We start from the raw sequence: 21652 nt of genomic DNA, 5'->3' as shown, positions 1-21652 counted from the left end.
ATCTGTATATATACACACTCATACATTTCTGGCTAGAGAAACACATACAGAGAAGAAAGCTCATAGAAGAGTGGAAATTCTTTATAGAGACTGTATGAACTGACTACAAGGAGGCCAAGCAGCAGCTCCTCAAGCAACCACGTGGGGATAAAGTTCTGAGGCCTTTTCCACTATGCCAGAGGTCAAAAAAGTCATGGAGGTTATTTTGGTAACTGGAGCAGGGATTGGTTTATTTCCACAGAAATAGTGGTGCCTGCTTTTTGGAAATAAGGGTGTGAAGGAACATTTAACCTGTTTCTTGAAAAAATGGTATCCCGATACGCTAAGTCCTGTATGAGGGCCAGGTGTTGCATCCCATCAGCAGGTTTAATGGTTCTTAGCTGGGGGAGGAATATACTTGCAAAGATTCCATTAATTTGGTCACAAATGTGTTTCAAAACCCTCTATATTTTACAGGGTCTTAACATGGACAATGACTAATATGAAAGGGGTGCTAATGGATTAGAGATTTGTATGAAGACATCTTTGTGCAGTTTGTATGAGTCACCACTTAGGTCCTTGAAAATGACCTGATGTGAGTTATGCTGATATGTGTAAGTTTTTCCCTTACTAACTGGAATGAGGATCATGTTATCAGGACTTTCTGCACAGTTGTAGATTGGTAAGAAGGGAGACGCTGTTTTATTATGGCTAAAACCACTTTGTTTTTTAGACGCGTTACCGAACTTATTCCGTGAGCTGGATGCCGCCCTCCACTGTAGTACGGCACTCGAGTTGAGGGGGGAGAGGGACCCTCCTCCCCTGCTCTCTGTAAAAGCAGCAGTGCAGGATCTCTCCCTAGAGCAGCGGTTCCCAAACTTTTGATGGTTGTGCCCCCCCCCATATCAACCACCCTCTGGGGTGAGTGGGGGGAGACATGGACGGGGGCCGAGGCTGAGGTTGGGAGCGGGACTGGGGCCAGGCCAGTAGTGGAGCCATGCCGAGGCTCGGCATAGGGCCAGGCGTGGGGGTGGGAGCGGGAGCGAGGGACGTGTCTGAGAGCGGGACAGGAAGTATCTGGGTGATACTCTTTCTTCCCCCCCCCCCCCCCGTGGAGGCTGGCCTAGGCCCTGCTATGCCCCCAAATGTTCCTCCATGGCCCCCTAGGGGTGTGTGCCCCAAACTTTGGGGACCTCTGCCCTAGAGCTTAAAAGCCCACAAAAGGACTCAATGAATGTTCCCTCTTAGGCACCATGTCCTCAAGGCAGTATGGTCTGATGACTAGAGGGTAGGTCCAGTTCCCAGGCTGGCTAGTATATATACACCACAATCAGGACCATGCACTGCTGGGGTCACATGCTGTTCCTATTTAGAGCAGCAGAAAAGTGTACCTCACCACAGCTCCTACAAGGTCTCCCCATGAAATCCTCTGGTGAGTAGGAGTTGTGAACTGGTGGGTGTATTATGAGCAACCTTGTTCCCGTTTCCAGCACTGCCCAGGGCAGGATTTTGCCCTCTGTGTGGATTATCAAACCCTTTGTGGATGAACTGTGTGAGTCTGCCTTTAAACAGTACCGTAGTTTCAAACAATGGTATTCATCTGCACTCTAAATTAGAGTTGTTGGAATTAAAGAAAATCACTAGCCCCTCTCTACTTGTAAATTCCCATTTAAATGCTCTGGTGTATAACAGGTTCACTCAAGAGGTTTTCATGAAAAATGAACTACTTCAGTCTCTAGGTCAGTTCTTGAGGAATATCACCATCACCTTTGACTGCTTAAGACAAGTCCTTGCTTCCAGTTCAGTTGCCCCGCTTACAGGGGAGTCAAGCCTCCAGTTATCTTGAAAAGAACAACGAAGGGTTTAGTGAAAGCCTGCTGCACAGTATCAGGAATGTCCCAGAAGTCTGTAAAGCTAAAACTGTATGAAGACGACAGCCAGGAGGGGAAAGATCCCAGCTTAACTTTGACTGAACCCTTCAACAAAAATTGCTTTAGTAATCATACCAGCTACAGCAAAGAGGAGTGTTCCTGGCTTTAACTGAGTTAAGGGAAGTTTTGTAACCAAATCTTTTCAAGGAAAAAACACAAACCTCAAATGACTGTTCTAGTTCTCAGAAAACCCTGCAGAGCTGAAGTAAATGAGCATTCTCACCTTTTGTTTATAGTAGGTGGGTATAACCAAACAATTGTTTTTAAAGAGCTTGTATCAGTTGTCCTACTTCCACCAGTGTTGCCCCATGACTTCAGTGGAGTTGAATGAAGGTAACAGAGGAAAGTGTGATCTATTTTATTTCATCTTTATAGAAAAGTAGTATTCTTTTCAATTACTGTCTTAAATGGCTGTCTCTTTTTAAAATTACTTATCTGCCTATATGCTTGCTGGTTAGTAACCATCCAAGTAAGACTTCTGCATCTTCTCTTATGGAGGGAACAGTAAATTACTATATTCTGGTTTATCTAATGGGTTACAGAGAAGCAGACACAGCACAATTTACATTCTGTTATAAATTAAGTGTGGGTGATGACATATGCTTAGTGGCTGAAGCCGGTATGTACGATAAATCAAAGTTAATAATATGAATAGCAGGTTTGGATTGAAGTAATAAAAAGAGGGAGAGAGAGCAAACTATAACAACAACATTTAGCCAAACTGGAAAAAGCCTATTTCAGATCCTAATTATACTTACAGTAAGCTCAAGGACAGGGATTTCAATAGTTTGGTATATTTGTAAAACGGGTGTCGCTTTCCCACCATAAACCCCATTTAAAAGAGTTTATCATGTCTTCTCGGGGGCAGGGAAGGGAGGAAGAGAACTCTATACTGAGCTTAGCCTTCATTCCTCAGTCAAGTCCCTTTATGCTATTTGAATTGAGGAGCTTCAGAAGTGTATTCAAAACTGTGACCAAGATGTAGTCTCAGGCAAGACTCCAATGGAAGCCAGTGGGAATTTTGCAGAAGTAAGGGCCTCATAATCAAGTCCTCAGTTTGATCATCAAAAATGGACATGCCATCTGCATGTGTAGATTACTGATTATCAGTGGGATGTTTGATTTAAATTTCCAAGGCAAGATTGACAAATGGCCGCTTTAAGAAACCCAGTGTTTCAGATTACAGTTCTGTTTCTGGTATTGTTTAGCAAGTCATTGGAAGAAAGTAAAAATACTTCACACCTATTCCAGGGATTATTCCTCTGTGTGTGTGTGTGTGCGTGTGCAGTTGCCTAGATTTGTACCCTGAGGTAAGCCAGAAGGTCAAAATGGAGGCACCTGAGAAAAATTAAGTGAATATGGAATAATAGTGAATGAACTTTCACTGAGCCCCTTAATTTGAAGTGCTGTACACAGTAAATGCCTGACAGACATTAAAATCAGATTACACACTTCATAAGTGTTAGGAGGAATCAAAAATCTGTGTGTTACATTTTGTAACAATCCAATAAAAATTAAAAGTAGACTATCAAATTGTTCCTTTGTTTGGAGAGCTGTTGCATATTTTAAAACAAGTGGATATATGCAGTAAACATTTTTCATAATTGTTTTTAGCAGCACTATAATTGTTCTATAGCATGGATTATGTTAGTGTTTTTTCAGTGATGAGCTACTAGTCTGGACAAATGGGTGAGTCTTCCTCATCTGAGGGAGAGGCAAATGGTAACCAATCCAGATGTAGGATTTTCACATCTAGTCCCTCCTCCTCTTGACATTCAGGCAGGCTTCCTCTCTTTATGCCCATTTAATTTTTCTGTGCTAAAATGCCAGTTATGATGCCAATTATTGCTCTGAATTTTTGGAAGGCAGATACAGAATAGGAGAGTTCACTAGAAATTAGAGACCACTGCACCCGTGGCACCAAACAGCAGTAACAAATGGTAATGATCTTCAGTCACTACTGTCTTGGACTGGATTTGAATTTAAGACCTAGAGGTAAAAGGCTGTATCCCCATTCTGAATTCTGTAAGACATCAATTCTTTAGGGTGAAAATTTTTCATTAAGATTACAATTCAGAGCAAATAGTATTTAAATTGTGGAAAAGTTGTGTGACATCAAGGATGTATTGTATGAAGTGAATACAACGGGATCACTCAAGTTTAGCTAATTAATGGAACAGGATCTGCACATCATGTTACGGGGGAAAAAACACCAATTCAGATACTTCACTATGGAAAACAAAAGGGTTTTCAAAAATGTGTGTTCAAATAACAAATTTTATTCTTTGGTGGATTTGGCACTCATGGAAATTAAGAACTTCTATACTGGTTAAAGCAAGTCAGCACAAACTACAAGCTTTTCTAATGCAGCTCTGACTAACTGTTTCTCATTCATGGTCTTCAGGATCTTTGATATCACAGTTCTGGCCCTGTTCTGAGTTGAAACTGCCTATTGTATTGATAATGGTGTTTGAGGTGGGTAAAGATAGCAAAATGGAAGTGAATTTGATTGTCAGACATAAGGTTTTGAACCCAGATCAATTCTGCTCTTCATCAGCTTGCTTTGCTTCCTCGCAATAAGAATGATAATCCTCTGACGGGAAGTGTGAGCTCAGTGTCAGTATTTTGCTCTAAGATGAATTCTGATTCAGCACACCCTCATCATAAATTCTTGTGCAACATCCAGTTTCTTGTGAGCCAAATCCATGATTTGTTTATTTCAATAATTTTATGGATGGTACAGAAGATAGTATTATTCATCTCCAGCAACACTGCTTATACACTGCAGTGAGTATTGAAGGTCCAAGAGCAGCCAAAATGCAGTATAGATTCACAACAGCTCTTAGCTTAGACCAAAAAAAAAAAACCAAAACAACCCCCCCACACACACGCCTTTTCAAACAATTTAAATATTACACAGAATACGTTCCCTAATCCTTGAGAGTGCAAATATGATTTTCAGTGAAATATTAATTGTTCCATAAAGAACTAAATTCTAAGGGTATGTCTGTCTACACTACGAAATTAGGTCAAATTTATAGAAGCCGGTTTTATAGAAATCGGTTGTATACAGCCGATTGTGTGTGTCCCCACATAAAATGCTCTAAGTGCTCTAGTCGGCGAACCGCGTCCACAGTACCGAGGCTAGCGTCGACTTCTGGAGCATTGCACTATGGGTAGCTATCCCACAGTTCCCGCAGTCTCCGCCGCCCATTGGAATTCTGGGTTGAGATCCCAATGCCTGAATGATGCAAAACAGTGTCGCGGGGGGTTCTGGGTACATGTCGTCAGGCCCCTCCCCCTCCGTCAGAGCACCGGCAGACAATAGATTCGCGCCTTTTTACCTGGGTTACCTGTGCAGACAACATACCACGGCAAGCATGGAGACCGCTCAGATCAGCTCACCGTCACCATATGTCATCTGGGTGCCGGCAGACGTGGTACTGCATTGCTACACAGCAGCAGCAGCTAACTACCTTTTGGCGGTAGACGGTGCAGCATGACTGGTAGCTGTGGGGCTGGCAGCCATAGGGCTGCATTGCACCAGTCCCTTGCCTTTTGGTAGAAGATGGTATATTACGACTGGTAACCGTCGTCGTCGTACTGCAGTGGCTGTCAATCATGGGCACCTGGGCAGACATGCTGCTGTCTCGATGATGATGGCTATCAGTCGTAGTATGCTATTTTCTGCCAATCGCCCAGTATTGTCTGCTAAGCACCCAGAAGAGGCTGAGGGCGATCTGGGTGCTGGCAGACGTGGGGCTGTATTGCTACACAGCAGCAGCCCCTTGCCTTTTGGTAGAAGATGGCATATTACGACTGGTATCCATTGTCATCATACTGCAGAGGCTATCAGTCATGCTGCATCATCGGCTGCCAGCTTAAGATGTAAAAAATAGATTTGTTCTGTATTCATTTGCTTCCCCTCCCTCTGTGAAATCAACGGCCTGCTAAACCCAGGGTTTTCAGTTTAATCTTTGGGGGGACCATTCTGTGTGACAGTTGTTTGTGTTTCTCCCTGATGCACAGCCACCTTTCTTGATTTTAATTCCCTGTACCTGAACGCCATGTCGTCACTCGGCCCTCCCTACCTCCCTCCTTCCCCTGCTCCGTCAGATACTGGTTTCGTGCCTTTTTTCAGACCAGTCTCCATAGCTAGCACTGGGATCATGGAGCCCGCTCAGATCACCACGGCAATTATGAGCACTATGAACACCACGCGCATTGTCCTGGAGTATATGCAGAGCCAGGACATGCCAAGGCGAAACCCGGACCAGCCGAGGAGGCGATTGCAGCACGGCGACGAGAGTGATGAGGAAATTGACATGGACATAGACCTCTCACAAGGCACAGGCCCCAGCAATGTGGAAATCATGGTGTTACTGGGGCAGGTTCATGCCATGGAACGCCGATTCTGGGCACAGGAAACAAGCACAGACTGGTGGGACCGCATCGTGCTGCAGGTGTGGGACGATTCCCAGTGGCTGCGAAACTTTCGCATGCGTAAGGGCACTTTCATGGAACTTTGTGACTTGCTTTCCCCTGCCCTGAAGCGCCAGAATACCAGGATTAGAGCAGCCCTCACAGTTGAGAAGCGAGTGGCAATAGCCCGGTGGAAGCTTGCAACGCCAGACAGCTACCGGTCAGTCGGGAATCAATTTGGAGTGGGCAAATCTACTTTGGGGGCTGCTGTGATCCAAGTTGCCAGGGCAATGAAAGACCTGGTGATATCAAGGGTAGTGACTCTGGGCAACGTGCAGGCAATAGTGGATGGTTTTGCTGAAATGGGATTCCCAAACTGTGGTGGGGCCATAGACGGAACCCATATCCCTATCTTGGCACCGGAGCACCAAGCCACCGAGTACATAAACTGCAAGGGGTACTTTTCAATGCTGCTGCAAGCCCTGGTGGATCACAAGGTACGTTTCACCAACATCAACGTGGGATGGCCAGGAAAGGTACATGATGCTCGCATCTTCAGGCACTCTGCTCTGTTTTGAAAGCTGGAGGAAGGGACTTTCTTCCCGGACCAGAAAGTAACCGTTGGGGATGTTGAAATGCCTATTGTGATCCTTGGGGACCCAGCCTACCCCTTAATGCCATGGCTCATGAAGCCGTACACAGGCAGCCTGGACAGGAGTCAGGACCTGTTCAACTACAGGCTGAGCAAGTGCCAAATGGTGGTGGAATGTGCATTTGGACGTTTAAAAGTGCGCAGGCACAGCTTATTGACTCGCTCAGACCTCAGCGAAAAGAATATCCCCATTGTTATTGCTGCTTGCTGTGCGCTTCACAAGATCTGTGAGAGTAAGGGGGAGACATTTATGGCGGGGTGGGAGGTTGAGGCAAATCGCCTGGCCGCTGATTACGCGCAGCCAGACACCAGGGCGGTTAGAGGAGCACAGCAGGGTGCGGTGCGCATCAGAGAAGCTTTGAAAACGAGTTTTGTGACTGGCCAGGCTACGGTGTGAAACTTCTGTTTGTTTCTCCTTGATGAATCCTCCGCCCCCCGCACACCCGGTTCACTTTACTTCCCTGTAAACCAACCACCCCACTCTCCCCTCCCCACTTCGAGCACCGCTTGCAGAGGCAATAAAGTCATTGTTATTTCACATTCATGCATTCTTTATTAATTCCTCACACAACTAGGGGGATAATTGCCAAGGTAGCCTGGGATGGGTGGGGGAGGAGGGAAGGAAAAGGACACACTGCATTTTAAAACTTTAACTCTTATTGAAGGCCAGCCTTCTGATGCTTGGGCAATCATCTGGGGTGGAGTGACTGGGTGGCCGGAGGCCCCCCCCACCATGTTCTTGGGCGTCTGGGTGAGGAGGCTATGGAACTTGGGGAGGAGGGCTGTTGGTTACACAGGGGCTGTAGCGGCGGTCTCTGCTCCTGTTGCCTTTCCTGCAGCTCAACCATACGCTGGAGCATATCAGTTTGATGCTCCAGCAGACGGAGCATTGACTCTTGCCATCTGTCTGCAAGCTGACGCCACCTATCACCTTCAGCCCGCCACTTGCTCTTTTCATCCCGCCATTCAGCCCGCCACCTCTCCTCTCGTTCATATTGTGCTTTTCTGAAGTCTGACATTGACTGCCTCCATGCATTCTGCTGTGCTCTATCAGTGTGGGAGGACATCTGGAGCTCCGTGAACATATCGTCCCGCGTCCTCCGTTTTCTCTTTCTAATGTTCACTAGCCTCTGTGAAGGAGAAACATTTGCAGCTGGTGGAGGAGAAGGGAGAGTTGGTTAAAAAAGACATTTTAGAGAACAATGGGTACACTCTTTCGTTACAAGGTCGCATTTTTCCTCTTATAGTGAGGGCCTGCCGGTTTGGTGTGAGAGATCACTCACGCAGTGCCAGGCAACAGATTTCAGCTTGCAGGCAGCCATGGTAAGCCACAGTCTTTTGGCTTTTTTAACCTTCTTAACATGTGGGAATGGTTTCAAACAGCAGCGCCCTCATTTCCCATATCAAGGATGAATTGGGTTGGCCATTTAAAATGGGTTTTAAATGTAAAAGGAGGGGCAGCGGTTTCCAGGTTAACATGCAGCACAAACCCAACTAAACCCCCTCCCCCCCGCCCCACACCCAATTCTCTGGGATGATCACTTCACCCCTCCCCCCACCGCGTGGCTAACAGTGGGGAACATTTCTGTTCAGAAGAGCAGGAACGGGCACCTCTGAATGTCCCCTTAATAAAATCACCCCATTTCAACCAGGTGACCGTGAATGATATCACTCTCCTGAGGATAACAAAGAGCGATAAGGAATGGATGTTGTCTGCATGCCAGCAAACACCGGGACCATATGCTACAATGCTTTGTTATGCAGTGATTCCAGACTACGTGCTACTGGCCTGGCGTGGTAAAGTGTCCTACTATGGCGGACGGGATAAGGCAGCCCTCCCCAGAAACCTTTTGCAAAGGCTTTGGGAGTACATGAAGGAGAGCTTTCTGGAGATGTCCCTGGAGGATTTCCGCTCCATCCCCATACACGTTAACAGACTTTTCCAGTAGCGGTATTGGCTGCAATTGCCAGGGCAAATTAATCATTAATCATTAAACACGCTTGCTTTTAAACCATGTGTAATATTTACAAAGGTACACTCACCAGAGGTCCCCTGTGTGCCCTCAGGGTCTTGGGTGAGTTCGGGGGTTACTGGTTCCAGGTCCAGGGTGACAAACATATCCTGGCTGTTGGGGAAACCGGTTTCTCCGCTTCATTGCTGCTGTGAGCTACCTACATTACCTCCATCCTCATCTTCCTCGTTCCCCGAACCCTCTTCCCTGTGTGTTTCTCCAGTGAGGGAGTCATAGCACATGGTTGGGGTAGTGGTGGCTGCACCCCCTAGAATGGCATGCAGCTCCGCGTAGAAGCGGCAAGTTTGCAGCTCTGCCCCGGACCTTCTGTTTGCTTCTCTGGCTTTGTGGTAGGCTTGCCGTAGCTCCTTAATTTTCACGTGGCACTGCTATGTGTCTCCTTCATGGCCTTGGAGACCTTTTCTAATACTTTGCCATTTCTTTTACTGCTACGGAGTTCAGCTAGCATTGATTCATCTCCCCATATGGCGAGCAGATAAATGCCCATACTGGGCCAAACCAACGGTCCATCTTCTCTTCCAACAGTGGCTGATGCCAGATGCTTCAAAGGAAGTGAACAGAACAGGGTATTTTAATCAGGGGATCCATCCCCTGTTGTTCAGTCCCAGCTTCTAGCAGTCAGAGGTTTAGGGACACCTGGAGCATGGGGTTGGGTCCCTGACCTTCTGGGCCAATAGCCATTGATGGACCTATCCTCCATGAATGTATCTAATTCTTTTTTTAACCCAATTATACTTTTGGCCTTCACAATGTCCCCAGGCAACACCCTCTCACTCTCAGATCCTTGTGCCTCTTGCTCCCAGCTCCTCACACTCCCCCCACAAACTGAAGTGAGCTCCTTTTTAAAACCCAGGTGCCCTGATTAGCCTGCCTTAATTGATTCTAGAAGTTTCTTCTTAATTGGCTCCAGGTGTCCTAATTAGCTTGCCTGCCTTAACTGGTTCTAGCAGGTTCCTGATTACTCTAGTGCAGCCCCTGCTCTGGTCACTCAGGGAACAGAAAACTACTCATCCAGTGACCAGTATATTTGCCCTCTACCAGACTCCTGTACCCCACTGATCTGGGTCTGTCACATATCCCTCCCCCCTGCTCAACGCCAAGGGGTTGGGCAGCTTGGGACACCAGACAGTGCACACACGACAAGCCATCGGCGTTGCCATGACAGCTCCCTGCTCTGTGTTGCACATGGAACTGGAAAGGTTGGAGAGATAAGAACCATCTGATCACCCTTGTGTTCTTCTCCTTGTTCCGCTGCATCCATTGAAGAGGGGCATGGTCGGTCACGAGGACAAATCTGCGCCCGAGCAGGTAGTAGTGCAATGTTTCCATGGCCCATTTTACAGTGAGGCATTCTCTCTCCACCACTGCATATTTTTGTTCCCTTGGAAGGAGTTTCCGACTGAGGTATAGAATTGGATATTCCTCCTCCCCGACCATCTGTGATAGAACGGCCCCCAACCCTACTTCCGATGCATCCGTCTGCAGGACAAACTCCTTGGTGAAATCAGGGGCTATCAGTACGGGGTTATTGCAGAGGGCAGTCCGTAGGTCTGTGAATGCTTCCTCTGCTGCGTCAGACCATCTCACCAGATCAGGTCCACGGGCTTTCACTAGGTCTGCCAGGGGGCTTGCCCTTGTGGCAAAGTGGGGGATAAATAGTCGGTAATACGCCACCACACCTAGGAACACCCGGACTTGTTTCTTGCGACTTGGTCGGGGCCAATTTTGGATGGCCTCTAACTTGTTCACTTGGGGTTTTACCAGACCTTTTCCCACAATGTAGCCAAGATATTTGGCGTCTGTAAACCCTACAGTGCACTTGGCAGGGTTTGCTGTAAGGCCAGCTCGCCTGAAGGTATCGAGGACTGCCTCCACCTCCAGGAGATATAACTGTTATGCGGGCGTAATAGCTGTCCATGAGGCGCTGGAAGGTAGCTGGGGCCCCATGTAGTCCAAAAGGGAGGACAGTATATTGAAAAAGACCCTCTGGTGTAGAGAATGCAGTCTTTTCCTTTGCGTCTTCTGCAAGGGGAATCTGCCAGTACCCCTTTGTCAAGTCTAGGGTAGTCAAGTACCGGGCATTACCCAGACGGTCCACTAGCTCATCTATGCGAGGTATGGGGTACGCGTCGAACTGGGATACTTCGTTTAGTCGCCGGAAGTCATTGCAAAATCTTGTGGTGCCATCAGGTTTGGGCACCAGCACGATTGGGCTGGACCACTGACTGTGGGATTCTTCGATGATCCCCAACTCCAGCATTTTTTTTACTTCTGCTTTTATTTCCTCCCTTTTTGCCGCTGGCACCCGATAGGGCCTCATTGTTACTCTGGCCCCAGGGTTCGTGACGATGTGGTGCTACGTCTCGGTTGTTCGACCCGGTTTTGTCGAGAACACATCTTGGTTTCGGAAGATCATCTCAGACACCTCATTCTTGGTCTGGTGTTAAATCGGGAGACACTCTCACCTGTTTGGAAGACTTGTTTTCCTGGGTTAGGTCTTTTTGGACCGTTGTGCATGCCTCTTGTGCATGCCAGGGTTTCAGAAGGTTAACGTGATAAATCTGTTCTTGTTTTCTGCGTCCTGGCTGCCGCACCTTGTAGGTTACTTCCCCCACGGATTCAACCACCTCATAAGGCCCCTGCCATTGGGCCAGAAGCTTGCTTTCTGCCGTGGGTACCAACACCATAACCCGATCCCCTGGTTGGAACTGTCGCACTTTTGCCTGGCGATTGTAATGGGTTCGCTGGGCCTCCTGTGCCTTCTCCAAATGTTCCCGTACAATAGGGGTAACCCTGGCTATCCGGTCTCGCATCTGCATTACATGCTCTATTATATTTCTCCCCTCATTGGGTTCCTCTTCCCAGATCTCTTTGGCGATATCTAGTATGCCACGGGGGTGACGCCCGTATCATAACTCGAAGGGGGAAAACCCAGTTGAGGCCTGTGGTACCTCCAGGATAGCGAACATAAGGTAGGGTAGTAGGATGTCCCAATCCTTCCCATCCCGACTTACCACCTTCCTTATCATAGCCTTGAGGGTTCGGTTAAACCTTTCTACCAACCCATCAGTCTGAGGATGGTAGACCGAAATTCTCAGGGTATGTATATGGAGCAGCGTACAGAGGTCCTTCATTAGCTTCGACATAAATGAGGTTCCTTGGTCAGTTAATATCTCCTTCGGTAGCCCCATTCGGGCAAAGATCCCCACCAGCTCTTTGGCTATAGTTTTAGAGGCCGTGTTCTGCAGGGGGACGGCTTCTGGGTAGCGAGTAGCATAGTCCAAAACAACAAGTATATATTGGTGGCCCCGAGCCGTCTTCTCAAGGGGTCCCACTAGGTCCATGGCTATTCGCTCGAAGGGGACCTCTATGATGGGAAGGGGTACTAAAGGTGCCCTCAAGTGGGACGGGGACTGTTTAGCTGACACTCCGGGCAGGAGGCACAGTACCTCTGCACTTCTTCATGTACTCTGGGTCAGAAGAACCGTTGTAGGACTCGTGCCAGGGTCTTCTCTACCCCCAAATGCCCCCCAAAAAGATGACTATGAGCAAGACTTAATACAGCGTTCTGGTGTTTTTGAGGTACTAGGATCTGCTGTACTTTCTGCCCCTGTACTGATGCAACCCGGTATAAGAGATCCTTCTTCATTATGAAGCAGGGTCCTGGTCCCTGGGTTTTTCCTTCTACGGGGACCCCATCTATTTCAGTCACCTCCTTCCTAATGTTGTCATACCTTGGGTCTTCTGCCTGGTCCCGTCCAAAATTCTCTCTCCTGGGGCTAATCTGCCCAAGATCTAGGGGCCCAGTCTCTGTTGCCTCTACTGGTTCAGAAGCATTAGGGTAGGAGTGCTTCTCCCTCCTGCGTGGCCTCCTTTTCAGCTGCGCAGGTCCGCCTACCTACAAGAGTAGACTTTCATAATAAAGAGATTGTACTTTAGTACTTGTATGAGGTGAATTGAAAAATACTATTTCTTTTGTTTATCATTTTTACAGTGCATATATTTGTAATCAAAAATATAAAGTGAGCACTATACACTTTGTATTCTGTGTTGTAATTGAAATTAATATATTTGAAAATGTAGTAAACAACCAAAAATATTTAAATAAATGGTATTCTATTGTTGTTTAATCGCGTGATTAATATTTTTAATCACTTGACGGCCCTCTCACTCTCAGATCCTTGTGCCTCTTGCTCCCAGCTCCTCACACTCCCCCCACAAACTGAAGTGAGCTCCTTTTTAAAACCCAGGTGCCCTGATTAGCCTGCCTTAATTGATTCTAGAAGCTTCTTCTTAATTGGCTCCAGGTGTCCTAATTAGCCTGCCTGCCTTAACTGGTTCTAGCAGGTTCCTGATTACTCTAGTGCAGCCCCTGCTCTGGTCACTCAGGGAACAGAAAACTACTCATCCAGTGACCAGTATATTTGCCCTCTACCAGACTCCTGTACCCCACTGGTCTGGGTCTGTCAGACTATGAAGATGATTAGTGAGATGCAGACACTAAGTTTTATTAATACCATGATCAATATAAGTAATCAAAAACAGTCACAGAACTAGAAAGACAAGATAAGACCAACAGCAGAACCTGCATCACATACTCACCAATCCACAAGGCTGTGGGTTCCCCTTAAGGTGAGGTAAGTATTAAGGCTGCAACTGTGCTGCCATCCCCAGGTTTCCCCTGGAGGGTGGTGGGGTGGTGTCAGGTTTGGTTCCTTTTACACTCCTATTCCCAGCACTGTATTTGATGAAGTCTTGGCCTCTTGTCCATATTTGTCATTCCTGCTACCCATTTTGGGGGTTACAACTACTGTTATAAGCATTTACACAGACAGCTGGTTTGTTAGTTAAGGAAGAATGGCTAAATAAAGCTTTTATGGTTTAAACAGTCTATCACAAGATATATATTCCTAATTCTTCTGACCCAAATTTATTTATTTATGATAACTTTTATTAGACCTAATGTAGCCTTATGCTAACTATTACTACCACTAGCCTTCAGGCTAGTATTTTAAAGTAATCTTTAATGGCATTATAGCTTTAGTTTCTTTTGCACTACTCAGCAAGCATCGGAATTCTAAGACATAAGTGACTGCTTACCTGATCACAGGTAATGAGTAAGGCTAAATTTTAGTCATGGGTATTTTTAGTCCATGTCATGGACAAGTCACGGGCAGTAAACAGAAATTCATGGTCCGGGACCTGTCCATGACTTTTACTATATACCCCTAACTAAAACTTGGGCGGGGTGCTGTGGGTGCTGGCCTGGGACCCCACAGGTGCTTGGGTGGGAGGGGTGGGTGGAGACACACAGCTCAGGACCCCTGCTTATGCTGGGAGGGTGAGGTGGGTGGGGCTGGCAGGCTCCCTACCTGGCTCCATGAGTCCCTGCAGCACCTAGGCAGCAGAGGGGTCGGGGGCTCAGCGCATTGCTCCCGCAACAAGTGCCGGATGTGCAGCTCCCATTGGCTGGGAACTGCAGCCGATGGGAGCTGCGGGGGTGGGACCTGCAGGCACAGGCAGCATGCGGAGCCCCCTGACCCCTCCGAGGAGCTGCAGGACCATGCCAGTGGGAGCTGGGGAGCCCCCCACCCTGAGGTAAGCACCGCCCCACACCCCAGCAACCTGCCCATAGCCCTGAGCCCCCTCCCACCCACCCAAAACTGCTGCTGCTGGCCCAGGGGGGCTGCCCAGCTCCGGCAGCCCCTGAGCCAGCACAGGCCACTGCAGAAGTCACAGAAAGTCTTGGAATCCATAACCTCTGCGAGACTCACAGCCTTAGTAATGAGTCATTCTCTCTTGCAACAGTGAGTGTTCCACTAGGGAGAAATACCTGACTAGTGATTGGGGGTGAGAGAGAGAGACAGACACACACACACACACACACACACACACGCAAAAAAAACCCTTTTATTACATTAAAAAAAATCACATTTAAAAACTATTTAAAATGTTATAAAGGTACAATACATACATAAAAATAGGAATAAAGTAAAATACAACATTAAATATGGATCACTAAAGCACTATCCACCACCAAGTTCACTCAAAATATTAACACAACAAGTCAACCAAAAACCATGCAAGTCACAAGTTCATTTATAAAGGTGTGATCAATCCACAGACAGTGTGCTGAACAGCCCTAGTACATTACACCCCTCTACCCAGCCACTCTGTTCTTGTGAGATTCAAAGCTGCCAGTTTTGCCTGACTCAGCAAAGAGATAGGCAGGAAGACAGGCAACTGCAAGCATTGTATCTCACTCCTAGAGCAAATAGGTATGTGGAGAAAACCAGTCCCAAACTGAAAAGCTACAAAACAAACAAACCAACCAAACAAAAAACACACAAAAAAACAAACACACACACACAGGTGAAAATGAAATACCATGTCTGAAGCCAAACAGAAGGGGCACTGTGCAGACACCTCAAGAGTAATATAGCTCACAAAACGATTGGTTGCTATGATAATATGCAGGATCCTCCACGGTCAGTCACCAGAGCACCTAGGAAGAGGCTTGTACAATGTCCTCCAGGCCAGGGACAGAGTCACTCAGAAACATAAGCATCCTCTAGGCTGTCTCAGGGAGATCAGAGAAGGTCGGTCAGCCAGCCGAGGACAATGGATCCTCCTCACCCCCCTCTGGGGGGTGTCGGGAGGGGACCATGGCATAATGCCATACATGCCATAGAGCTGCTTCTTGGTCATGGTTGCAAAAAGAACATTTACCAAATTTTCAGGACAACAATCTGCCTGGTTGCACAAGGTTCTCATCCACATAAGAGAAGCAACTAGTGAAGGCAACACAGGATTCTTCCCCAGAAGAACAGTCCCTGCCTGTTCTGCAAATACTGATCAGCCCTGTGAGGGAGCAAATGTCTGGACTTCAGCAAGGACCTTATCCAAAAAGCCCACAGACTGGATTCTAGTCTGAACAGCAAGAGCTGTTGCCAACTTCCAGCTTGACCAACTGGGAACAATCAGGTGGGACAGCTTGGTCAACCTGTCCTGGAAAAAGACCACTATAGAATGCAGGCAAATTAAGAACATGTAATCAATCAGGTACTAACAAAAATAGGCGCGAGTCAAGCCCATCCCCCAGCACAATGGAGGAGACAGAAGCCAAGGAGTTTTCTGGCCAGCAGGAAGTCAGAGTACAACAACTGCTGAACAGACCAAAGGCAAAAGGCTGCTACCCTGCTGACTCAGGCCACATCTACATTTACAGCTGTGCCATTGTGAGATTGCTCGTGGAGCTGTGTTGTGCTGACAGGAGAGAGCTCTCCTGTCGACATAATAAAACCAGCTCAATGAGTGGCAGTAGCTATGCTGGCAGGAGAGCATCTCCCTCTGACATAGCACTGTGCACATATACCAGGAAAACTTAAGTTGCTCAGGGGTGTGTTTTTTCACACCCTGAGCAACAAAGTTTTGCTGACATAAATGCTAGTGTAGACTTGACCTTAATCAATGAGTCCCTGAGCCCCCTCATCTAATGGCAGGAACAGCAAAGCAGGGCAAAATAAGTGGTAACTATTTTTTAAAAATGATTAATATGCCTCTAAATCTGATCCAACATACCTGGGGGAAGGTCCAGACACACTAGCCAGTGCCACAACATTGAGGCCACATGGTTGTTAGCAATCAGAGCCACCCTCTGAAAAGAGAATCCAGGAAGGAACCAGTGTCACTTCTGCAGATGACCTTGCACCTTCTCCTCAGCCCTCTCCCAGTTGACATATGTTGTTCAGATCTGAAAGAGACACACACCCTGTTATATCCTTGGGGGCAACAGTTTTAGGAAGAAATCACTGGAGACACCGAGAGCTGAAAGCCTTGTAGCAGCCATTTATTTCCACACTCAGGACTAACCAACAGCCAGCCAAAGCTGGCTGGCTATCCCCTAATAATCTAACTCAGTTGCCATAGCAACACAAGGTTCTATTACCACGACAACCAAATACACAACACACCCCAATCCCAAAGGTGCCCCATTGCACTTGTTGGGGCAATAAAAGGGTGCTGCTACACTGCCAAGAACTCAGTAAGATTGACTTGCTCTTAGCCCAGTTAATGCAGGCAGAAGATGCCTGTTCAGACACTAGTAAGCAAGCACAATGTGCCGACACATTACTGTCAGACATGATAAAACTGAGATATCAGCATAGGCTGAAAGACAAATCAGGAAAGCATCCAGCACCCCTGCCACAGAAAGGCCAGTCAGGCAGCTTCTTAGGGGGTGCAGGAGAGGCTCCAAGATCAGAGCATACAACATCCCAGACAGAGGACACCCCTCACGAATGCCTCTGTGGACTGGGAAGCAGCAGCTAAGATCCCCATTAATCTTTAGGATGCTAAAAAACCTTATGGTACAATAAACATATATATGAAGAGAACACAGGCCCAATCCCAAAAGCTTCCAATGTTTTTAAAAGGTAACTGTGGTTAATGCTATCAAACGCCTTATCCTAGTCCACTGAAATAAGCCCCATATCCAGATCACAAAGTTTGCTAACAGTAACATCACAAATTAAAGTTATACAAATTATAAAAAAATAGAGCACCTGGGAATAAAATATTTTTGATCGGGGTGTATCAGAGTCCAGCTCCCTCAGTCGGTTAGCTAAGATGCTGGATAAAATCTTAGAACAGAGAAGAAAAATAGGCCTCCAGTTCCATAAATCACAGCCCTGGTCTACCCTACAAGTTTAGGTCGAATTTAGCAGTGTTACATCGATTTAACCCTGCACCCGTCCACACGAAGAAGCCTTTTTTTTTACTTAAAGGGCTCTTAAAATTGATTTCGGCACTCCTCCCTGATGAGGAGATTAGCGCTGAAATCGACCCTGCTGGGTTGAATTTGGGGTAGTGTGGACGCAATTCAATCTAGTACCTTCCCAACCCTCCCAACCCGGGCTCCTGGACCTAGAAGGCGGAGAAGGGACCTCTGGTGAGTGTACCTTTGTAAATATAAAAAAAGCAAGCGTGTTTAATGATTAATTTGCCCTGAAGACTTGGGATGCATTCACGGCCAGTACAGCTACTGGAAAAGTCTGTTAACCTGTATGGGAATGGAGCGCAAGTCCTCCACGGACATCTCAATGAAGCTCTCATGGATGTACTCCCAAAGCCTTTGCAAAAGGTTTCTGGGGAGGGCAGCCTTATTCCGTCCTCCATGGTAGGACACTTTACCATGCCAGGCCAGTAGCACGTAGTCTGGAATCATTGCATAACAAAGCATGGCAGCGTATGGTCCTGGTGTTTGCTGGCATTCAAGCAACATCCATTCTTTATCTCTCTATGTTATCCTCAGGAGAGTGATATCATTCATGGTCACCTGGTTGAAAGAGGGGAATTTTATTAAGGGGCCATTCAGAGGTGGCCGTTCCTGCTGGGCTGTTTGCCTGTGGCTGAACAGAAATCATCCCTGCTGTGCACCAGGCGGTGGGGGAGGGGTGAGGCGATCTTCCCAGAGAATAGGGTGGAATGAAGGGGTTTAGTTGGGTTTGTGCTGCACGTTAACCCGAAAACCGCAGCCCCTCCATTTAAATGGCCAACCCAATGGGTGCTTGGTATGGGACATGAGGGCGCTGCTGTTTGAAACCATTCCCACGTGTTATGAAGGTTAAAGAAGCCAAAAGACTGTGGCTTACCATGGCTACCTGCAAGCCGAATTCTGTTACCTGCCGGCCCTGCGTGTGTGATCTCTCACACCAAACCAGCAGGCCCTCAATATAAGAAGGCAAAATGCAACCTTGTAAAGAAAGCACACGTGCTATGTAATGTTACCAGCTTGGTTCACCGTGAAAGAGTCTATCCATTGTTCTTTAAAATGTGTCTTTTTAAATACTACTCTCCCTTTTTTTCCTCCTGCAGCTGCAAATGTTTCAACGCTCCCTGTATCATCTCCATCCCAGAGGCTAGCTAAGATTAGAAGGCGGAAAAAAACCACACTCGCGATAAAATGTTCTCTGAGCTCATGCAGTCCTCCCACACTGAAAGAGCCCAGCAGAATGCGTGGAGGCAGACAATGTCAGAGTGCAGGAAAGCACAAAATGAACATGAGGACAGGAGGGATGCGCGAGAGGACAGGTGGCAGGAGCAAGAGGAAAGGTGGTGGGATCAAGATGATAGGTGGCATCAGTGTGATGAAAGGAGGCAGGAAGCAATGCTCAGGCTACTGGAGGATCAAACTGATATTCTCCGGCATATTGTTGAGGTGCAGGACAGGCAGCAGGAGCACAGACCACCGCTGCAGCCCCTGTGTAACCAACCGCCCTCCTCCCCAAGTTCCATAGCGTCCTCACCCAGACAACCAAGAATGCAGTGGGGGGGCCTCCGGGCACCCAACCACTCCACCCCCGAGGACTGCCCAAGCAATAGAAAGCTGGCATTCAATAAATAAGTTTTGAAGTGCAGTGTGGTCTTGTCTTCCCTCCTCCCCCACCCCACCCAGGCTACCTTGGCAGTTATCCCCCCATTTGTGTGACAAAGTAATAAAGAATGCATGAATTTGAAACTGACTTTATTGCCTCTGCAAGCAGTGATAGAAGGGGGGAGGGGAGGGCAGTTGACTTGCAGGGAAGTAGAATGAACCAAGGGGGCGGGTTTTCATCAAGGAGAAACAAACAGAACTTTCACACCGTAGCCTGGCCAGTCACGAAACTGTTTTTTAAAGCTTCTCTGATGCGCAGCACGCCCTGCTGAACTCTTCTAACCGCCCTGGTATCTGGCTGCATGTAATGAGCGGCCAGGCGATTTGCCTCAACCTCCCACCCTGCCATAAAGGCCTCCCCCTTACTCTCACAGAGATTGTGGAGCACACTGCAAGCAGTAATAACGATGGGAATATTGGTTTCGGTGAGGTCTAAGCGAGTCAGTAAACTGCACCAGCGTGCTTTTAAACGTCCAAAGGCACATTCTACCACCATTCTGCACTTGCTCAGCCTATAGTTGAACAGCTCCTGACTACTGTCCAGGCTGCCTGTGTATGGCTTCATGAGTCATGGCATTAAGGGGTAGGCTGGGTCCCCAAGGATAACTATAGGCATTTCAACATCCCAACAGTTATTTTCTGGTCTGGAAAGTAAGTCCCTTTCTCCAGCTGTTCAAACAGAACAGCGTTCCTGAAGATGCGAGTGTCATGTACCTTTCCTGGCCATCCCAAATTGATGTTGGTGAAACGTCCCTTGTGATCCACCAGTGCTTGCAGCACATTAAAAAGTACCCTGTTTGGTTTATGTACTGGCTGCCTTGGTGCTCTGGTCCCAAGATAGGGATATGCATTCCGTCTATCGCCCCACCACAGTTAGGGAATCCCATTGCAGTAAAGCCATCCACTATAACCTGCACAGTTCCCAGAGTCACTACCCTTGATCGCGTTGGCTACTTGGATCACAGCAGCCCCCACAGTAGATTTGCCCACTCCGAATTGATTCCCAACTGACCGGTAGCTGTCTGACGTTGCAAGCTTCCAGAGGGCTATCGCCACTCGCTTGTGAACTGTGAGGGCTGCTCTCATCTTGGTATTCTGGCACTTCAGAGCAGGGGAAAGCAAGTCACAAAGTTCCATGAAAGTGCCCTTACGCATGCGAAAGTTTCGCAGCCACTGGGAATCATCCCAGACCGCAACACTGTGATCCCACCAGTCTGTGCTTGTTTTCCGGGCCCACAATCGGTGTTCCATGGAATGAGCCTGCCCTATTGCCACCAGGATGGCCAAATTGCCGGGGCCTGTGGTTTGAGAGAAGTCTGTGTCCATGTCCTCATCACTCTCGTCACCGCGCTGCCGTCGCCTCCAAGCCTGCTTTTGCAGGTTCTGGTGCTGCATACACTGCAGGATAATGCGCGTGATGTTTACAGTGCTTATAACTGCCGCGTCGATCTGAGCGGGCTCCATGCTCACCGTAGTATGGCGTTTGCGCGGAAAAAAGGCACGAAACGATTCTTAGCCGTTGCTCTCACTGAGGGAGGGGTGACTGGCTTACAGGGTTGGCTTACTGTACTGTTCCCGCAGTCTCCGCCGCCCATTGGAATTCTGGGTTGCACTCCCAATGCCTGATAGGGCAAAAACACTGTCGCGGGTGGTTTTGGATACATGTCACCAAGCCTCCCTCCGTGAAAGCAACGGCAAAAAATCATTTCTCGCCTTTTGTCCTGGGTTACCAGTGCAGAAGACATACCACGGCAAGCATGGAGCCCGCTCAGCTGACTGTCACCGTATGTCTCCTGGGTGCTGTTGGCAGACGCGGTACTGCAGTGCTACACAGCAGCATCCCCTTGCCTTGCCCTGAGGACGGCAGATAGTACAATACGATTGCTAACCATCATCATCTCGGGGGTGCTCCTGGCTGACCTCGGTTAGGTTGGTCAGGGGCGCCTGGACAAAAATGGGAATGACTCCAGGTCATTCTCTTCTTTAAGTTTCGTCTAATGGAGATTCGGTCCTGCCTGGAATATCATGCCAGCTGGAGGCTTCTGCCTCAGGCTGCTCTCCCAGCCGGCAGCACCACGCGGCTGCACCTACTCCAGCCTACCCCTTGCTCCCATGGCTCATGAAGCCTGGACAGTAGTAAGGAGCAGTTCAACTATAGGCTGAGCAAGTGCAAAATGGTGGTTCACTCTACTTCCCTGTA

The sequence above is a fragment of the Chrysemys picta genome, chromosome 8 (genome assembly GCF_011386835.1).
Source record: "Chrysemys picta bellii isolate R12L10 chromosome 8, ASM1138683v2, whole genome shotgun sequence".
Classification (NCBI taxonomy): domain Eukaryota; kingdom Metazoa; phylum Chordata; order Testudines; family Emydidae; genus Chrysemys; species Chrysemys picta.
Note: the sequence above shows the minus strand (reverse complement) of the source record.